The following is a 17365-nucleotide window of genomic DNA, read 5'->3' on the forward strand; positions in this document are numbered from 1 at the left end:
CTTCTCTTCCAAAGACACTTCCAGAACTAATACATCCCTCTTCAAGTCCCTGATGGAAGTTCATTCTTTTTTGTCAATCTGTAATCTATGCCTGGATAATCGTCATCCTAGTGTGTTTTTGCTTTGTGTGTTTTTGAGTAATTACCAACTATTGCTTTATTTGACCTTTTCTTGTTTCTCGTTTGTCTTCTGTAACATGTAAATTTTGTAACACTCTCCTTTTGTAACGTACTTGGTTCTATTGTGTAGCGCTCTGACACCTTTGGGTAAATTCCACACTATATAAAAATGCATTAACTAAATAAATAAATAAAATAAAAAAATGTGAGACCTATTTTATTTCAAAGAAGTGGCCGCCATTGTCCGGGGCTGCTTGGAAAGTGAAAGCACTCATGGTGCGCTGAATGTTGCAGGAAAGCATGTTGTGCCAGCAGAAGGAGAAACTCATTAAAGAAAATAGTGCTTACAAACTAAATAAGACATACCATGTAACAGCAGAAGTGAAAAGGCAAGTCCTCGTGGGAGGTTGCAAAGAAAGACAAGGCGGTACTAAGGTGGGACTAACAAGCCTATTAACGAATAAGAAGCCAAGCTTTTACTAATGACATTGACACAAGCCAATGACAAATATGGGCGGAGAGTGGGCGGAGCTTCAAGTCCCTACCTGAATGCAGCATGCTTCACAGAGCAGCGCATGCACTGCCCAGGCTCGAACAAAAAAGAGGTGTGCAGAATAGCCTGCAGACCATTTGCCATGTGGTTAGACTTTTTTCTGAGTTTCAGAATGCAGTAGTCAGGTCAGTGGTGAGCTCTAAGTTTTTTGACAAAATTTGGCACACCTTGATAAAGATCTTGTGTCCGATTAGGAGCAGCATATCGAGAGTTCTCCTGACAAGGAGATTGATTTCAATAAGGACTTTCTCCTGGCGTCAAGAGAGGAGCAGCCTCAGGAGATTTTGCCATGATTCCCGCTTCAAATTACAAAGTCAGCATGCCCCCTCCTTTCCAGGTCTGACCCGTGCTGGATTGATGTCTGCTATTGGTAACCCAAGGAGCCGTATGTACATAATGTCTCTACACACTCGGCTATTGATGGCTTCTGGGAGGTAAGGCTGTTTTTACCCTGCCAGATAAGAGTTATTCAGAGGGACAAGAATTTCTAAGGACTTTAGGGAAGCGATGTCCTGCTGAAATGCGGCTGAGCGCAGCTGCTGGTTAATTACCTTCTTTAAGGTCAGGAAAGAGATGGTGTCGAATGGTAATGCATGTTGATTTGGAAAGATGTAATTGCCTTCTGTTTATTTATTTATAAAGTTTTATATAGCGCGAACATGATCCAGAGGGACATCAGAGCGCTTTACAGTTGTGGGGAAAGGAAGGTAACAGTTGTAGTACATGTGTCAAATGGGAATACAAACAAAATCACATCAAAATAGAACTCACAGGACAAGAACGGTTACATGTACGCGGGATCAGTAGAATAATAGGAACATAACTAGTACATATCGAGATGGAATAGCAACCAGCGCATGGGCATAAAGGTGCAAGTCCAATGCATTAGAGCAGACGATCCAACAACCTATTAAGGTAAGAACTTTTTCATAAGGAATCTTTTTACTTCCAATTTGAAGGTATCCTTGGAGTAGATTCTACGTATTTCCGGTGGGAGGGAGTTCCAGATCTTCAGAGCTGAGCCTAATCTGTAGTTAACAATGTCATGGGGTCCCTGGGCTTAAGTGATTTGCTTGCAGGTTAAGTAATCACATGTTTGGTAGGCCAAATTACAGGCGGATTCTAGACCTACAAAGATGCCTGGGCTGTTAAAATGCTTTCTTCGGACCTAAAGATTGTGCATGTTCTAAACACAGAGCGCAGGCCCCAGGACAAGCCTGGTGCCCATAGTGTTAGGGCTGGGAGGAAACATGATTTTATAACTTTCAGGAATGGAGCAACAGAGGCGCTTTTTAATTTCTTGTTGTGGCCGGCAAGAACATATGTAATGGTTGTGGATTCTTTTTTTAGCAAAGCCTAAATGGATTGAGGGTTTGTGGGTCTCTAAAAACCGAAACCCTAAGTAGTTGTATTTCGGTGCTGTTTTATTAGTCAAGCCCCTATATGCCAGGAAAGAAGTTTCTTGTTCTTTGGCGGCCGAAGACCACTACAAGAACTGAATAGTCAGGAATGGCTGAGTGTCATGTCATAGAACAACTTGGCACATTTGTGAAAAGCAAAAAAAAATTGGGTGTTTTGCTGCATTTTCTACCAGGCAAACTGGAGATAAACAGTCCACTGGGGGTCTCCATTTCAAAGGGGATCATGCACCCCCCTTTAGGCGGTCTGCAGAGGGATGCCGACAAGGTACCTGGTGCACTGGCTCACAGTCAGCGCAATCATTAGTAGAGGCAGCCGAATCCTGAGCATCTGCTTACTTAATACCTGTAATTTTCAGGAGTCCTACAATGGCATGCAGGGGGTGTACCTATGGTCTTCTGGCTTGGGTTCTGCTGGCACTGATCATTAGAAAAACAAATGAACGTGTGGCATCAGCATCTTCCCTCAGCTCTGCCCATGCACCACAGTATGGTGATAGACAGTAATTAGGCCTGCTCCTGGGAGAGAAGCGGTGAGGGCAGAACCTGCATGTTGTCATTTCATCTCACAACGCACCTCGCCTGGGTAGGCTGAACCCCGCAGAAACCAAGGACGGGAGCCAGCTCTATGGAGCCAGTCGTGGATGGGACAGCCCTTCATACTTTCACAGGGAGGGTACCAGGCAGCTGCAGCATTTAGGGCAGAGCTTGGACTGTCAGAGAAGATCTTCTTCTTAACAATGCCATCTTTCAATTTCCCACAATTCTGTATCGGAAGGTTGGCACAGAGGTGGAGTGTAACGTGCCAAACCTAAAATTGGACAGAGGTGCCAAGTTTGTGATACTTTCCACCCACACTTAAAAAAAACAACATATGAGAGAGACTTTTGAGAAAACTCTGCTTCTGGGGTAAGCAACGCCGAAAATGCTGAGCTGGAAGAGATAAGACCCCTGACTTCTGCAAGGAGTTCTTATTACAGTAGGCACCTGAGGACTGGCACTTTTTTCTCTAGGGCCAGTGGGACAGTAGAGAGATAGACCTGCTGGGATGAACCTTGCATGATTCCCCTGTGTCTTCATTGAAGTGGACCTCCAGGATTGGGATCTACAGAAGTAGGAGGCTACTAATGTCCACTGATACAGTGCTTTGCAATTGGCCAAAGGAGGCTTTGGGGCCTGGATGGAGCAAAGAAGAACACTCTACTTTGGGTCCTGGGGGTACTGCTGAGGAAGTGGCAGACACTCAAGACAGGAGACAGGTCCTGTGTGAAGAGGGAGAACAGTCTAAATCAGGTTTTTCAAGAAGTACAAAGGCAGGAGGCCTGAAGAAATCATCCTTGATGTCTGGTTCATACCATCTGGAGCACAAAATAGCTTTCCTCTGGCATATAGACCTATTGCTATATGTGCTATCCTGTAGCTGCCCAAGAGTTTAGAGCCTTCCAAATATAGATAAAATATCATTTCACTCATTCAAAGGGGTTTGAACTCATGCCCTGGGGGTTGTGTTGAATGACATCTTATTTTCATTTGGCTTCGTTTTTTTACACAGTACCTGTGAACATCAGGGCAATTTACCTCCTAACAAGTACATCTGGGGATCTTTACAAAGAACATATCTGAGCACATAGACATTTGGAGAATAAACTGTAAGGATATGTTAGGCAGAGGGAGACGAGACAGGGGAGCATAAAGTAGGAGTAGATACATTGGAAAACTAGATCAAACTTGTTTTCTGTATCTCATGTCTTATTAGATGTAGTCATCGTCAAATTACTGCCTTAGCGATGCTTTTACCTGCTAGTAGAGAATTGCAAAAGTCCTCTTTTATTCTTCTCAGAATGGTTACTGGAAATCCACTGTTGTAGTGTAGTTCCTATATTCCCAATAGGCCCTGCGCATTGGAATAACATAAACAGCAGTATAGACGTAGGACTGAGGTCATCTAGGTCTATACTGACTATGTTAGACTTAATTAGTTTTGCCAGCTAGCTCAGAGGTCACTAGAAACGTTCTCGAATGAATAGGGAGGGGTTAACTTCCCTGATTTAGACAAGAAGGGATTAGCTTCTGACAACCATATAACATGACAACTTTGCTCCCTCAGAATAAGGAGTGTATCTCCAGATTCGTGTGAAAACAATAGACAGCTATTTCACTCAGTCAATCGTGCATGCCTACTTCCACCAGAGTGCAGAGAAATAGAGAGACGGGCGTTTTCAATAAAAGGTGTTATTTTATTGAGCAGTCTACTTTCTCATGCAAGAGAAATGAATTGCCACTATTGCAATACTTATCATGAAGTAAAGTGCGTACAGTAAAAGGAGTATTATGAAATAATACTGTAAAAGTATTGGTATGGTTTCTTAGCCATATGATACTTTAAAATGGATAAAATATTTACATACATAAAAACATTGACTAACGAACTCAACTGGTGCTTCTAAGATACGCCTACCCCGGTGTACCTGCCCTAAGCTTAATAAGTGGGAAGGAGTAAGTAAGTTGCAGTTTTAAGTTAAGTTGGGTCACTAGAAACTTTCTCGAATGAATAGGGAGGGGTTAACTTCCCTGATTTAGACAAGAAGGGATTAGCTTCTGACAACCATATAACATGACAACTTTGCTCCCTCAGAATAAGGAGTGTATCTCCAGAGTCGTGTGAAAATAATAGACAGCTATTTCACTCAGTCAATCGTACATGCTTAGTTCCACCAGAGTGCAGAGAAATAGAGAGACGGGCGTTTTCAATAAAAGGTGTTATTTTATTGAGCAGTCTCCTTTCTCATGCAAGAGAAATTAATTGCCACAATTGCAATACTTATCATGTAGTAAAGTGCGTACAGTAAAAGGAGTATTATGAAATAATACTGTAAAAGCATTGATATGGTTTCTTAGCCATATGATACTTTAAAATGGATAAAATATTTACATAGATAAAAACATTGACTAACAAACTCAACTGGTGCTTCTAAGATACGCCTACCCCGGTGTACCTGACCTAAGCCTAATACGTGGGAAGGAGTAAGTAAGTTGCAGTTTTTAGTTAAGTTAGGTTTTTTACCATAAATCTAAATCAAGAATTCTCTCTAAAGTTTTAGTCAGCTTGGTACCTTGGTTATAGAAGGAAGGAGGTCTTGTATCTCGTTTCTCACGACTCGATCTCCCAGTAACCCGCAAGGATGACTGGAAACACCGGAGCTAGATTTCTCGGCGTGAGAAAAGGCAGCTTCTCCAGTGTGTGAAAGGGGAGGGGCGGCTTCCTTCGGCTCTCGCATCAGCTGTACTTTGGATAAGTAGATAGCCGCTCTGCTCCACACCACCGTGTGTTGCTTAAGGCAAGTGTTGGTATATTTATACCTGGAAGGTGCCATGTTTGATGTAAGGTTGGACATAAGACGTCTATAAAAGATGTCACTAAGAACTGACTGTTCCTTTAGTGCTCGCAGGAGTTCAATGACAAATCAAAACAAAGACATGGGGAATTCCCAGGTTGCTGAAGGTTTGGTGTGTCGAAAGAACTCGTTGTGCTCTCTAGGAATCTAAGGAAGTAGCCTTGACGTATTTGGGCTGCGTGGGCTATGACTGAATTTGGGTAAGATTTGTATGCCTTCATTAGTAAAAATAGAAGTATTCAGAGAGACTAGTAGCATGTTCCACTACATGGCTGCTGCAATGAGACATCACCTGGTGGGTTTTAGGATTATTAAAAAAAGTCCGATGAAATGAAAGGGCCATTGGGAATGAAGAAGATAAAATTGAGTGGACCAAAAAAAGTGTATGGCATTGACATGGATTAAATAGTGAACAATGGTCAGAGCTTTGAAGATGACTTGTTTCTTAATGGGCAGCCAGTGAAGGTGCCTGAGGACATGACTGATGTGCTCTCACTAACGCATGCCTGTAAAGAGACAGTTGGAGGCATTTTTACACTGTTATAGCTGTTGAGTTTTGTTGGGCAGTCCCAGGTAACATGAGTTGCCATAGTGCTGGCAGGATTTAATTAAGGCCAGCTCAACAGGGTACGATGAAGTGAACTGATAAAGGGATAGATCTTCTTCAACAAGTACTGACAAATTTCGAGATCTGATGTTTTGGGAATAGCTCAAGCGTCGATTAAAATATAAAATTATATTCAACTTTGCAAAGAGTGGGTAAGGGTCCCATCACATCTGGCTAGGAAGGAATGAAGGACGTGGCAGCCTGGAGGAAAGACAGCTGTTTGAAGTTCAACTCAGAGAAGGCCGAGGTCCTCAGCCGCAGACCATGCACCTCCGCCTGGGACAACACCTGGTGGCCCTCCGCCCTCGGGAATCCACCCACCGCTACAGACCACGCACAAAACCTTGGCATCAGCATTGACTACTCCCTCTCCATGACCCGCCAGATCAACGCCGGCGCTTCAACCAGGTTCAACTGCCTGCGCATCCTCTGCAAGACCTTAAAATTGATCCCCCCGATTGCAGAAAGACGGCCACCCACGCACTCATTAGCAGCGGACTGGACTACGGAAAAACCCAATACACTGGAATCAACAGAACTCTTCTGCACAGACTCCAGACCATCCAGAACGCAATATAGACTAAATAGGCTGGCTGGTACCACAAATGTAAACAAATGGACACATTACAAGATGGCAGCTCTAGAATCTAAATCAAACCAACTAGCTAACAACAAATAGACACCAGGTGGAAAGAATGAAATAATTAACAAAGGTATATAAACTGGAGACAGGATGTGTGGTAACTAGATTCAAAATATCCGGAGGAGAGGAAGGTGCCACGCAGTTCAGCTACCACTATCAAGTAAGTACAACAAAAAGAGGGGGCTCTACTTAGAAAGAGAATAGGCACAATATAATTTTCCCTATTCTTTTATCTATTTGTGTTCCTAGAGTTGTCAGCTAAATTTAAAAAATAGCTCCAACTGAGACACTGCAGAATCTAAAGAATTGGACAAATAAGAGAGTGAACTAAACAGAAAGTAACTCCTTGTCTAACCAGAGAGGTAAGATTATCACTGTAAATACAAGACATAGTACCAGGTGTACAAGAATGACTTAGATTAAAAACATGAATTGTCTCTTAGATAAAGCAGCTAGAAAGACATAAGAAAAAGAAAAGGTAGCTCCCAGAGGCGTTCTTCCCACCACGCAAAGGGATATGAAAAGAGGACCGGTAAGAACTGAGAACATCAATATGTCTGACTGATGCAGGGAAAAGTGTAGTATTACAAAAGTACGTCTCTTCCCAATTAGGATTGAAGTGGGTCCCTTCCATATAAACAGAGTGAAAACCCGAAAATAACCAACATATAAGGTAAAAACCAGAACCATAGGTTTTCTTATAAACGACTACATAAGATAGAACCAATAATTAAATGAAAAAGTTTTTTGTTCTAGCACAAACAAAGATACAGTGTAAAGAGCGGATAGAAACAGGCTCATAGACATCAGATCCAGGATATTAATTCACCTGGGTAAGTCAACATGTGGGGGGGACTGCAGAGTTAATAAGGCAAATAGTCCTTGATGTTAATTAAACAAACATCCAACATGTATCTAGAGCAGAGGTATTCAAACTTTTCCAGGTTGAGCCCCCCCAGCAGAATTCCCCCAGATGTTGGGCCCCCCCACCACCCGACCGAAACCTCAGGAATCCGGCACACCACATGATCGACTGCAACGCGCCCACCAATGGCCATATCCGGCAAACAATGCTCAACACAACAAGAGTGCCTAGCAAACTGCAGGCCTGTGAGTGGGTGTGGCAAAACAACAGAGGCATACCACACAGCTCAAAACACAATCCTCCAAGGCAAAGGAAGTCATCACAACCCTCCCCATCCATCATGTACACCTTGTCATCCACCAACTCCCCCACCATTCATTCCTTCCCTCCATCTGTGCCCCATCCACATCCAAACCCCTTCAACCACTTGCAAACCCATCCACCATCCATCCCTCCATCCATCATCTCACCCATCCATCCCTCCATCCACCCCCTCACCCATCCATCCATCATCCATCCATCCCTTCACCCAATCCACCCCCTCACCAATCCATACACTCTTCCACCCTTCCATCCACTCATCCATCCAACCACTCACCCCTTCACCCAAGCTATCCTCCCACTCATCCATCCACTCCTCCATTCATTCATCCATCCACTCCTCCATTCATCCATCCATCCACTCCTCCATTCATCCATCCACTCTTCCACCCATCCATCCACCCACTCATCCATCCAACCACTCACCCCTTCACCCAAGCTATCCTCCCACTCATCCATCCACTCCTCCATTCATTCATCCATCCACTCCTCCATATCCATCCATCCACTCCTCCATTCATCCATCCACTCCTCCATTCATCCATCCACTCTTCCACCCATCCATCCACCCACTCATCCATCCAACCACTCACCCCTTCACCCAAGCTATCCTCCCACTCATCCATCCACTCCTCCATTCATTCATCCATCCACTCCTCCATTCATCCATCCACTCTTCCACCCATCCACTCACTCACTCATCCAACCACCCACCCTCTCACCCATCCAGCCATCCCCCCACCCACTCATCCATCCACCCAGTCACTCATCCGTCCACCCACTCAACCCCCCACTCATCCATCCACCCACCCATCCATCCCTCCTGCTCTCCACCCTCCCCCACTCATGCATGCACTCTCTGACCCATCCATCTCCATGCTCCTCTCCTCACCCATCTATGCACACACCTGCCCATCCACTCTGCCAATCATTCATCCATGTCCTCACTCATCCATCCATCCATCCTCCCCCTCTCTCTCCATTCCCCCCTCACCTAGCCACCCATCCCTCCATCCACCCTTCACCCATCCACCCACTCATCCATCCACTCATCCACTCATGAATCCATCCATTGACCTCTCACCCACCCCTTCACTCCTCCACCCATCCCCCCGTCCATCCATCCTCCTCAATCACCCATCCATCCCCACATCCACCCTTTCACTCATCCATCCATTCACCCCTTCACCCATCAATACATCCATCCATCACCTCTCTCATCCATCCACCCACTGACTCGTCCACCATCCACCCCCCATCGATCCATCCACCATTTCACTGATCCATCCATCCCTCCACCCATCCATCTACCCTTCCAACCATACACACATCCATCCATCCCTCCACTCATGCATCCATCCTCTCTCCCACTATCCATCCACCCCTTCACCTATCCATCCATCCCCTCACTCATCCATCCACCCCCCCACCCATACATCCACCATGTCACCCACACATCCACCATTCCACCCATCACTCCACCCATACATCCACCACTCCACCCATACATCTATTCACCCACATGGCAACATAGCGGACGTCTGGTGCCCGGCTCCACCCGACATCCCTTGCTCTCCCTCTAGCTGCCTCTGTCTCCCTCGCTCTCCTTATGTCTCCCTCGCTATGCCTCCCTCGCTCTCCCTCTGTTTCCCTCGCTCTCCCTCTGTCTCCCTTGCGCTCTCTCACTCTGCCTCCCTCGCTCTCCCTCTGTCTGCCTGTCTCCCTCCCCCACTCTCCCTCGCTCTGTCAGCCTCTGTCTCCCTCCCCCGCTCCCCCTCACTCTGCCTCCCTCACTCTCCCTCTGTCTGCCTGTCTCCCTCCCTCGCTCTCCCTCTGTCTGCCTGTCTCCCTCCCTCCCTCGCTCTCCCTCTGTCTGTCTGCCTCTGTCTCCTTCCTCCCTCCCTCTCCCTCTCACTATGCCTGTGTGTGCCCGGGCTGACACAGCTTCTGGGCACACACACACTCAGCCAGCCAGCCGATCCGAGCACTTCACACCTTTTTAAGAGACCATTTGCATGCTAATGAGGCTCTGTTCAGCTCTTAGGCCCCTGCAGCCCCACTCTGACGGAAATCGCCCGCCCTCACAGAGAGTCTCTACATCGTGCTGCACAAAGGGAAGATCGGAGTGGAGCGCGCGCCCCCCCTGGGATGGTGCCACGCCCCCCCAGGGGGGCGCGCCCCACAGTTTGAAGAACCCTGATCTAGAGTATAAGACCATGATATATGTCCTCGATATAAATCCTTAAGAAAATATGCAGTAAACTAGAGATGCATTAGAACAATATAAATGAACTTTGGATTGTAATGTGTGAGGGTTACCAAATATTAGGGCAAAACTGAATAGATGTAGCAATCTAAGTGCATTTGATGTTATAATGGAATGGGACCTAATGAAATGTACTGTGATCTTTGTAGATGTGACAATACAGGGAACGAGTCCTGAAGAAGGTGCAAGAATAAAACAAAGGGCACCGAAACGCCGCGTCGACAGTTTGTTCCTTTATCATTGTTTGACCAATAAATGTGATGTTTTAATATGTTGATGTAGGTAGTGCTATAATAGCATTTTTTAATCTCATAACTCTTTTTAACATTTGAGTGTATATTTTTGCAAAAATTGAAAGTGTATTTCTTGTTGTTTCATATAACATGTTCTGTGTTACTATGAATTTTGAACTTTTATAAAATAAATGAATGAAATTTTACATAAACTTTTGTCCGTGTGCATGAGGTTTCTATAGTACTTGTGGGTCCAACAGATTGTTTTAGTTGTAAATTTGGTAACCCGTACAATACTGCAAATCCCTTGTTGTCCAATGAGAACGTCCCCCTAGGGATGTACTTTACTCATGATTTACTAAATCCAGGAGAAGGAGCTCTGTATTTTGTAGTATTTAATTAAGGCCAGCTCAACAGGGTATGATTAAGTGAACTGATAAAGGGATAGATCTTCTTCAACAAGTACTGACAAATTTCGAGATCTGATGTTTTGGGAATAGGTCAAGCGTTGATTAAAATATAAAATTATATTCAACTTTGCAAAGAGTGGGTAAGGGTCCCATCACATCTGGCTAGGAAGGAATGAAGAACGTGGCAGCCTGGAGGAAAGACAGCTGTTTGAAGTTCAACTCAGAGAAAGCCGAGGTCCTCAGCCGCAGACCATGCACCTCCGTCTGGGACAACACCTGGTGGCCCTCCGCCCTCGGGAATCCACCCACCCCTACAGACCACGCACAAAACCTTGGCATCAGCATTGACTCCTCCCTCTCCATGACCCGCCAGATCAACGCCGGCGCTTCAACCAGGTTCAACTGCCTGCGCATCCTCTGCAAGACCTTAAAATTGATCCCCCCGATTGCAGAAAGACGGCCACCCACGCACTCATTAGCAGCGGACTGGACTACGGAAAAACCCAATACACTGGAATCAACAGAACTCTTCTGCACAGACTCCAGACCATCCAGAACGCCGCGGCTAGACTCATCCTCGGGTACTCCGCATCACGAACACATGACCCAACACCTACGAGACCTCCACTGGATCCCCGTTGAGAAGAGGGTCACCTTCAAACTCCTCACCCACGCCTACAAATCCCTCAACAACAACAGACCCAAATACCTAAACAAGAGAGTATCCTTCCACGTACCCAAGAGAAACCACCGCTCCGCTGACCTCACCCTGGCATAGGTCCCCCCAAAAGCAGAAACAGAACGGGTGGAAGATCATTCTCCTACATCACAGCACAAACCTGGAACGAGCTCCCTGTGGACATTAGAAGCTCCCCAACCCTGCGCACATTCAGGAAGGAGCACAACACCTGGATTTTTGACTGCTTCCCCACTCACCTCCTAGTACCTCGAAACCCTCACGGGTGAGTAGCGCACTTTCTAAACCATTGATTGATTGAGTGATTGATTGATTGATTGATTGAATGATTGATTGGCTAGCTGAAACGATCCTATTAGTTGATCTAATTTTTTGTGATAAGTAGCTTAGTTTTTGTAGAGCTGACCATTAGAAAGTTGACAGTCATCCAGTAGCAGACCGTGATAAAAGCACAAGACAAAGAGAAATGATAGAAGGGTTGTTGGTTGGAGAGTGGGAATATTAGGTAGGTATTGTGCTAATACGTGTAGTAGAGAAATACTATTAAATGTTGGAGTAAAACTAAATGAGTCATATACAAGTTACACAGAGGTAGCCATAGATTATAGCCTTGTGGAACATAACAGGTTCAGTAGGGTATGACCTGAATGGTGGAAGAAAGATGGTCTGAGTCCAAGTGGTGAAGAAAGATTAAATCCTTTTCAGGCATTATTGGTTATACCCTAACTCTTGAATTGTAGACTAGAGGATGGCTTGGTCGATGGAGCTGAATGCTGCTGATATGTTGAGCAAGCTGACACCTCTTTTGTTGATAGTTAAGTGGTAGGTCATCGAGAACTGAAGGTTACTACTAGTTGAGTCCTGTGCCAAGGTCTTACGCCCACTTGGAATGTATGTAGATGATGGCTTGCCTTCACGAAGGGTTGCAGTTCATTAAAATAAATTATTTTCAAAGATTTAAGCAAAAAAGGTAACGGAGTAAAAGGCTAGAAATTATTAGGATCTGAAGGTGAAAGTGTTGGCTTTTTTAAGAGCAGTGTTTTAAGAGCAGATGCTCGTGGCTAACTTCTGTTTCTCTGGAACAGCTACTTACTACAAAGAAAGAAGGAACAATATTGATAGACTCCAGACAGGTTATAAGGATAACAGTTTCATGTCATATACCCGGAAAGACAATTGCTTATTGCACTGTACGCCGACGATATGACCCTTTACGTACATAAACCTAAGGAGAACCTTAATCCCCTGCTACGCGAGATTACCAAATTCGGTGGTTTCGCAGGGATACAAATAAACTGGTCGAAATCAGCTCTGTTCCCGCTGACTGACTTCACCACGCAATTCCCCCTTGATTACCCTCTAATCTGGGAGGCAGAGGAGATCAAATACCTAGGTATAAACGTGACAAGGCACCGTGACACTCTTATCAGAGCTAATTACGGTACGGTCCTGGACAAGCTGACTGAGAAAGTCACCAGGTGGATCCATCTCCCACTATCGATGGCAGGGCGCATTTCCCTGATCAAAATGTTAGTGTTACCTAAACTGCTGTACCTTTTCACCAACATCCCGTATAACCCGGGCTCCCATTTTTCCCCGCACTTAACTCACAAATGTCAAGATTGATATGGAGTGACAAGCAACCACGGATTGGTATGAAAACACTAATGCTCCAGTATCATCAGGGGGGATTCAACGTCCCCAAATTCCGGAAATACTATGATTGTGCGCAATCCCACTTTGCTGCATACTGGCTTCACCCCCCACCCCCCTTTATGGCACACCTGGCAGTCGAAGACGGCTACATGAAGCCAACGCAACCATCGGGCTACCTCTACACGGACTCCAAAATTGTAGACTGTGATCCCACTACGGTAGATTGTACGGTGCTTGCCTGGAGGCACTTAGCGAACGCTTTGGGTACGTCATTCCTATACTCACCACTAATGACACTGGCACATGACCCGCAACTCCGTATCGCCTGCGAGAAAATAGGCCGTAAAATGCTCACGAGGTTAGCACTCCACACATGGGGGGACCTGTATCTTCAAGGCACTTTCCGAACATCAGCACAATTCTTTGGCGATGACTCCCCATCCGTCATGGATACGTTTTTATATGTGCGTCTAAGGCAGAATGTAAAGGCAATGACCCCTGCCTTCCCGGACGAACCGGACACGGTGCAGCCCCTCCATTCTCTACTACAATCAGACACACCGAAACATGTTGTCTCTATGCTCTATAAACACACACAGACAACTCCATCCCCACCCTCCCTTAGAGGAAGACGCGACTGGGACTGTGACCTAGATGCCCAAATGTCGGATGAACAATGGGAAGAAAGCTGCGCACACACGATGGGAGTGACAGGTAACGCACGCCTTAGACTCAAACACTACAAGTTTTTGCATAGACTTTACTATACACCGGCCAAACTGCACCGCTTCCGACTCCGGGACGATGACAGGTGTATCCGTTGTGGGGCCGAGGGAGCGGATTTTTTCCATCTCGCGTGGACGTGCCGCGGAGTGGCGGCTTACTGGGAGGAAGTATTTGCGGCTATATCGGACATGGTCGGGGTTGATGTGTCACCTTGCCCGAAAGTCGCATTGCTGGGGCAGATGTGCCCCGCGCTGCAGGCACACCGTAAATTTTTTGCCTTAGGCATTCTTCTCACGAAGCTTCAGGTGGCATGCCGCTGGGGACGCGGACGAGCACCCAAGTTTAAGGATTGGCTCACGACAATGTCCACATGGCAAGACCATCTGCATAATTATGCAGAGCTCCTCCCCCATAAATCAAGGCCCAAAGACGTATGGAGTCCGCTTACTGCATACCTTCTGATTCTCCAAGCCGCTACACAGCCAGACACAGACGCGCCAGACCAGGGAGATTCCTCTGCAACATTAAGCACTGCACCTCATAACTAATACATAGCGCTTGCGAAACACCTTTTTTGTCTATGGACCATGTCCATGGCATGTGCTATTGACTGCGGCCCTTATCCGTTGACCCACCTGTGCCATATTCAATAGCGCTCAGCGTGCCCGCATGATATGGAATACCTGCATCTCATTCCCAATTTATAGGCGAACACATGGCGTACCACGACACATCGTTTAGCTGTTTCATATGCCCCCCCCGCGACACCTGACGAGTGCAGATCTGGCAAACACACTACTGGCCACGTTTCATCTTCTAGCTACCTAGCTTTCAGTCCCACCTCCCCGACCCCTCCTCCCCCCCGAGCTACACACTTCTTCACAGGACATAGGGGTGTCAGCGTAAGGCCATCATAGACAAGGCATGTTAAAGGCAGCAGGCTCGATCTCGCGCCTAGAAAGCTCCTCTCCTCTTCTCCACTCCTCTCCTCGAGCGGAGTGGTCGCTCCCAGCGTCCCCTGCTGGTTCTGGTATCGTAGCGCTGCTTTGCCTGTGCCTCTGCCGACTACATTTGCCTGCTGCCTGCCTCTTTGCTTGTTTTACATTGTTTTTAAACTGTTTGGTGATTGTATTGCGCGTATAAGTGTAGCGCTCCGCTCTGCCCCCCCCCTCCGCCTCCATCTTGACTGTTGTTGTTGTCCTCGTGTGCCCGCCCCGCCTCCCAGCTGAGACACCCTCCCACTATCCTTAAAGAGCGCTTCTCCACCTCTGTGCGCTGTGACTCACTCCTCTCCTCGAGCCGAGTGGTCGCTCCCAGCGTCCCCTGCTGGTTCTGGTATCGTAGCGCTGCTTTGTCTGTGCCTCTGCCGACTACATTTGCCTGCTGCCTGCCTCTTTGCTTGTTTTACATTGTTTTTAAACTGTTTGGTGATTGTATTGCGCGTATAACTGTAGCGCTCCGCTGTGCCCCCCCCTCCGCCTCCATCTTGACTGTTGTTGTTGTCCTCGTGTGCCCGCCCCGCCTCCCAGCTGAGACACCCTCCCACTATCCTTAAAGAGCGCTTCTCCACCTCAGTGCGCTGTGACTCACTCCTCTCCTCGAGCCGAGTGGTCGCTCCCAGCGTCCCCTGCTGGTTCTGGTATCGTAGCGCTGCTTTGCCTGTGCCTCTGCCGACTACATTTGGCTGCTGCCTGCCTCTTTGCTTGTTTTACATTGTTTTTAAACTGTTTGGTGATTGTATTGCGCGTATAAGTGTAGCGCTCCGCAGTGCCCCCCCCTCCGCCTCCATCTTGACTGTTGTTGTTGTCCTCGTGTGCCCGCCCCGCCTCCCAGCTGAGACACCCTCCCACTATCCTTAAAGAGCGCTTCTCCACCTCTGTGCGCTGTGACTCACTCCTCTCCTCGAGCCGAGTGGTCGCTCCCAGCGTCCCCTGCTGGTTCTGGTATCGTAGCGCTGCTTTGTCTGTGCCTCTGCCGACTACATTTGCCTGCTGCCTGCCTCTTTGCTTGTTTTACATTGTTTTTAAACTGTTTGGTGATTGTATTGCGCGTATAACTGTAGCGCTCCGCTGTGCCCCCCCCTCCGCCTCCATCTTGACTGTTGTTGTTGTCCTCGTGTGCCCGCCCCGCCTCCCAGCTGAGACACCCTCCCACTATCCTTAAAGAGCGCTTCTCCACCTCAGTGCGCTGTGACTCACTCCTCTCCTCGAGCCGAGTGGTCGCTCCCAGCGTCCCCTGCTGGTTCTGGTATCGTAGCGCTGCTTTGCCTGTGCCTCTGCCGACTACATTTGCCTGCTGCCTGCCTCTTTGCTTGTTTTACATTGTTTTTAAACTGTTTGGTGATTGTATTGCGCGTATAACTGTAGCGCTCCGCTGTGCCCCCCCCTCCGCCTCCATCTTGACTGTTGTTGTTGTCCTCGTGTGCCCGCCCCGCCTCCCAGCTGAGACGCCCTCGCCCCTCCCCCTCCACCATCCATTTATGGCCAATGCCCCCACGCGCAGCGTCCACGTGCTACGTACACGCCGAAGGTGCGCCAAAGGTAAGCCCGTCTACGCCCGTCCGCGCCTGGACTGCGCCCAGCGCCAGACCCCCTGCCCCTCGCGCTGCCCAGCCCTCCCGCATTACCTACGATGCCGCCACCCTCCTAGCCCTTAACCCCGGTCGCGCCCCCAACTGCGTCCAAGCCGCCCCTGGTAAAACCCATGGACCTTTCTCCTGCTACTCCTGCAAATTCAGCTGCAACGACAACATCTCCTCTACGACCACACCACTGACTCCCGACCCCAACCACCTACAATGCATCCTTCTCAACACCCGATCAGTCCACAGGCACGCCATTGACCTATGGCATCTACTAGACACCATTTCTCCAGACATCGCCTTCCTAACGGAAACATGGATGAACGCTTCCTACGCACCAGACATCACCATTGCCATCCCTGAAGACTATAAGATCACTCGCAAAGACCGTACCAACCACACAGGAGGAGGAATCGCCATCGTCCATAAGAAATCAATCCGCATCTCTACCAGCTCTGACGCCAACCTCGCCAACTCCGAACACCTTCACTTCCAGATCCACATCGACCCCAAAACCACACTCAGAGGCACCCTCCTCTACAGACCACCTGGACCCCGCGCAAAATTCAGTGAAGACATCACGGACTTCATCACTCCACACGCGCTCCCCTCCAAAGAATACATCCTTCTGGGAGACCTCAACTTTCACCTTGAAAAGTTCAACGACCACAACACCACCACCCTCCTGGACAACCTCGCCAACCTCGGACTTAAACAACTGGTCACTTCCCCCACCCACATCGCAGGTCACACACTCGACCCCATCTTCACCTCCAGCAATCATGTCTCCTTCAGCCACACTACGGAAACGCTCTGGACTGACCACAGCTGCGTTCACTTCACCTACAACAAGCCCAAACCCACCAACCACCTCC

This window comes from Lissotriton vulgaris, chromosome 2_2, assembly GCF_964263255.1.
Source record: "Lissotriton vulgaris chromosome 2_2, aLisVul1.2, whole genome shotgun sequence".
NCBI classification, from domain to species: Eukaryota; Metazoa; Chordata; class Amphibia; order Caudata; family Salamandridae; genus Lissotriton; species Lissotriton vulgaris.